This window comes from Pungitius pungitius, chromosome 17 (assembly GCF_949316345.1).
Source record: "Pungitius pungitius chromosome 17, fPunPun2.1, whole genome shotgun sequence".
Lineage (NCBI taxonomy): Eukaryota > Metazoa > Chordata > Actinopteri > Perciformes > Gasterosteidae > Pungitius > Pungitius pungitius.
Window position 1 is genome coordinate 15392233 of NC_084916.1, and position 4876 is coordinate 15397108.

The 4876-nt window shown below is 43.6% G+C and overlaps 1 long non-coding RNA gene across 1 annotated transcript; it reads right to left on the reverse strand.

Moving 5' to 3' along the window:
* Positions 1-646: 646 nt before the first annotated feature.
* LOC119219099 (uncharacterized) lies at positions 647-2070 on the reverse strand. Its single transcript, XR_005120466.2, has 3 exons — positions 1409-2070; positions 1044-1099; positions 647-949 (listed from the first exon to the last, which is right to left on the reverse strand). It is a non-coding gene; the product is annotated as an uncharacterized LOC119219099 (long non-coding RNA).
* Between the last annotated feature and the right edge of the window lie 2806 nt (positions 2071-4876).

Below are 4876 nucleotides of genomic sequence, written 5' to 3' on the forward strand. Positions count from 1 at the left end.
ACAAAGCATCCTTTTTAATGCCAAAAACCAAACGAAGAGGTCGGCTGCTTCCTGCAGGCGGCGAGGTTCACCTCAGGCACTGTTTTTTTTTTTTTTTTTTAATATATATATATTTGTATCTTTTGGTTCACATATTTAGGTTTAGTTTCCTCCCGAGTGGTATGCTCATCCATCTCCTCTTTTGTAAATTGTATAACCAAGAACTGCAGTGTTCAGCGTCAACCATGGGTGACCCCTTCTAACTCTTTGCTCATTTAAACTTTTTTTTTTTTTTTTTTTTTCCATAATTTTGTATCAGCCTGGCATCGAAATCATGTTCATTTTTTTCCGTTATTTCCAGCCTTGCTTTTGGAAACAAAACATTTATTCCCGACTTCACTCATTCTGAGTGTAACAACGTCTAGAAAAACTGCTCTGGAAGTGCTTTAACGTGAATTTATTTAAGTTCTCGTGCAGATTTTAAAAACATAATTTCCAATTTAATCTTTTTAGCACAGTTTGTGTACTGCAATTTATTTTGTAATGTCTTGTTTTTATTGTAAAAAGTCACATAATAAAACTGTGATGGGGAAAAAAAAAAAAAAAAAAGAAACGGTTGAACTTGGCGATAAATGTTTTAAATCTGTACATGCGTAGGTTTGTAGAATATTCCAGCCATGTGTTATTTTTAACCACTGGGCGTCGCTCCTCTGGTTTCAGGCCCACTGTGTGTTGCCCGGCTGCAGAGATCTGCCCCGATGCAGCCAACACTGGCTCCTGGCTCCCAGTCAGCGTTCCAGTCCATCCCAAAGCTGTTAGATGGGGTTAAGGTCAGGACGGCTACAGATTACTCCTCTGCTTCTTTACCTGGCAAATAGTGGTTCGCTTCTTTATTGGGACTCGGCGTAGTGAATTTAGAGTCTTTTAATGAAGTACTGCAGCAGCGTCACTGCATCAGATTGCCAGATTGCTGCCAAATTGATTAAAAAGAAAAAGCCTTAATCGTAACCTTGCCAGAAGCATTTATAATCTTTTACATGCTGCACAGAGAATCTGTATCAAACCTTCAGATATGAAGTCGGACTTTGGGAAACCAAATGCACGTCAAGGAAAGTCGGTCCTTCACATCCGGCAATGATTGAGGGAAAAAAAAAAAAAAATGATCACGTCAATCATATATTTCTCCAGTTTAATTAGTCAATGTGAGCGAGTGGATGCAGTAAATAATTCACACGCCGCCCCCCCCCCCCCCCCCCCGGCCAGCAGGGGGCAGCACCGCGCCGTACTGACCGGCCTCCTGCAGGGACTTCAGCCATATCTCTCTGAACTTTAACCACAGCCCAGCTGTTTTCCCCCTTAATGCACTTAAAGCCCTCGTTTGCGCTGAGTTAAGGGTTCGCCCTCTGCTTGTGTCGTCGTGGCCTCTCACCTACTGACAGCCTCGTCTGCTGAGACACGTCCGATTGGGCTTTATCAGCAACACGTCCACCTCCGTCTGAGTCGCCAACTTGGCACTGATGACACTGAAGATTTCAGTGCAAAGTGTGCTAGTCTTATCTGGGTATTTGACTTCTTTTGGGGGGGGTGGTAGACCTATCCCCATCCATCAAGGGTCTACCTGAGGTCCTGAAGGGGATCCCAGGTAGTTTTACAGGTTTTTCTTTTTTTTTTTCTTTTAAGAGGTTCCTGGGATCATTTTTCTGTGGAGGCTCAGAGTAGATCGTAAATGAAACAAGCTTCTCAGTGTGTGTGATATATTGACCCAGAAAGCTCAGTTCTCCCACATGTGCCGAGGAGCAACTACCCTAACCCTGCCCCATTGATTGAGGTCTCCACACAGAACGACATAACATGGATCAGGTCGAGTCTTCCATCGATCCCCCCCCTCATATCCGTAGTAACTGAAGACTCCTGCGTGGGCTTCATTGACTGATGTCAGCTTAAAATGTCTTTGGCATATTTGAACAAAGGTTGGACCCTTTTGGACTCCCAGCTGTTGTGTGGCAACACACACACGGTACTGTACAGCCCCTCATCTCCGATTGGCCGGCTGTCCCCTCGGGTCACCCAGGTGAAGACGTCCTCGGCCAATAACGGCGAGGCACACTTGGACCTCATGCGTCAGCCCACCCCGAGAAGGCCAGAACTGCTCTTATGTAATTCTTCCTAAAAGGAGCCCCTAGCTCTGATTACAATGACCCGTATTCACTGAGGGGGGAGGAGGGGGGGGGGGGCACCGCGCCTCCTTGTTTGGTCATCGAGACTCTCGTCCACAATCGATTGCCGAGCTGTGCTCCTTTTATCGGGTCTATCGCTCGGCCCGTGTTTGGTTACTAGCTGTTCTGACATTGACCTGGTTCGCTTGAAAACGGCAGTTTTTCTGGGTTATCTGCAGCTCTGAGCAGAGCCATAAGCCTGCAGGAGCTGGTCCACTGAGGCTGGCAATGTTTTTTTTTTTTTTTAAATTTTTTATATAATCCGACCCACGTAAAGCATGCAAATACTTTTACAGCATCTACTGCCAATATTTCAATATTTAAACTTTTTTCAATATTTAAAAAAATATTTCTAAACAATTTTTCTAGCATTTCAATGTTGAAACTCATAAGAGATTCTTGCATTTCATCATCTTGGAAAATGTGATGGAACGTAAATTTTCCTTAAAAAGTATTAGTCATTCTGCATAAATGGACATTACGTCATTAGTTAGGAAAGTACTATTTAATTTAATTTTCAACTCATTTTCTAATGTCTTATTTTTATTTTAGCTGTGCTGGAGATCTTCTGCTTTATCAGTGTTGCGTAAGAGGCGGGGTCAAGCAGAGGTGGTGTAGTCCAGTATTTCTGCAATGGGGTCGCAAATATTGCTGTTATGTGCACAGTGACTTATCCTTTCACCACCAGAGGATTCTGGGTAAACGTCTGGGTTTCTGTCTGGGCCAGAGATCCAAGTCACTGGTCACAGAGTGCACATTACACCCATCAATGTGACACAATTTAAATCGGTTTTGATATCCTGTTTCTAATGAAAGTGCCTCTGGAGAAGAACCAGTGCTCCCTGTGAAACCTACGATCCCTCGTTCTCTCGCTGTGGAGAATTTAACTACCGCTATTTGAGTTAGGAGTTCTTGGAACTCTCGAGCCCACGTGAGTGCATCAAGATCCTCTGAGCACTCGGGTTACGTTAACCCTCTTAGAACCCCAGGAGGCACCTCGAGGATCCTTGTAGGGAACAACTACAGTCTCCTCAAGTGCTGATGTGACACAGAACCCCTGTGACACCCACAGGCCTTTACTTAACCAAACACTCAAAGTCACTGTGGACAACCTGAGGACATCATTTTGGGACAAAATAACCTAGAGTTGAGCCTCAATTAACATTTCCATGAAGTTCAGTTCTTGAAGCTCAGTTTCAAGAACCCTTTTTCTATTTAAATCTTCACCCCTTCAGGGTCCCCCCAAAGTCCTTCACAGAAACGAGAGAGTAAATGATCAGCGGAATGATGATGTGATCTGTTTTTAAGAAGGATGGAACAATGGCATGCGACCTTATCGCAAAGTATAATTCTATGCTAATTCAATCAGGCAGGATCAGAGCTCCGAAGGAGCCAGAGAAATAAATGCAGGCTTCCACAATGCTCCTTGAAACGCTTCGACGTGGCTCCCTGCTCCCTCTCGTCCTCCAACTTTTTATTTCCTTTTAAATTTATTTCATGAATATTTCTAAAACCTTTTTTTATCCTGGTTGACTTGTGTTTGCCACCAGGCCGGGGGAATCAATATTGAATGATCAATAATTAACCAAAGGTCCATCATAAAAATATACATGTATGTGTAAGTAAACTTCTCTTCCCCAGTGACAGAAAATATTTGGTTGTTATGCCTGGAGCCACGCCTCCTCCTGCTGCTCGAAGAATGAAACATGTGACGCTAGAGGAAAGTTTTCGATTTCAAAATAAAAGCTTTTTTATTATCTCTGCGCATTAACGAGCTACAGGCACCAAGATGAGACAATTCTACAAATGGACCTTTTTTTAGGAGCCAGACGTAATATATCAGGTAATGGGTACTACAAATATATTTATAAATGTAAATATATAAAATAGAGTCTTATGGAAAGCGTAATTAATCAAAGTGATTAATTGTACGTACTTGAATCAAGATTTTTTTGTGTGTGCCGAAATAGATCGATGCGTTGGGAGAGGTAATAAAGTCTGTGGAAGTAATTGAAACTATTTATTGTAGTCTCAATAAACTTTAGCCCTCAGTATAAAATTACAAAAATATCTAATATTCTGTATTAATTCCGAGGATAGTTGTTTTTGGTGGGAGGTTTATTAGGGAATATATTTGATTTGGATGATCACTATTTATGTCCCATATTTTTGTATTATTGCTTTTTGGCTCCCATAATTCATGTAAAGAACCAAAACATGAATAATGAAATCCAACAACTGATTACATTTCTATAAATGTGCACATTTATCCCTTCATTTCTGATTCTCGTGTCTCACCCACTTTCTGAGCCCATACCTTATACTTTGAAGACTAACGCTTGGACTTCCGGAATGAGCCTGCGTGACGCCGCGCCGCTTGACGCGCGTCGAGCTCATTGGTTCGCATCGACGTGCGCGTCCCGCTGTCAGAAGAGCGCGTGCGGAGGCCGACCTGCGACCAGTCACCCGGCGGACTGTTAGGAGGACAAAGTTTACTGAGAAAGTTCCAGCTCTCACGCCTCCCTCAGTGTGTGTGTGTGTGCGCGCGTGCGTGAAGAACCGGGCGGCGGCGTGTGGACACATGCGGCATGCAGCCCGGACTGAGGACAACCTCCATATGGTGCGTGCGATTCGTTACACCACGATAAGACGCCCGCAGGTGCGGATGTGCGCCTTCGTCT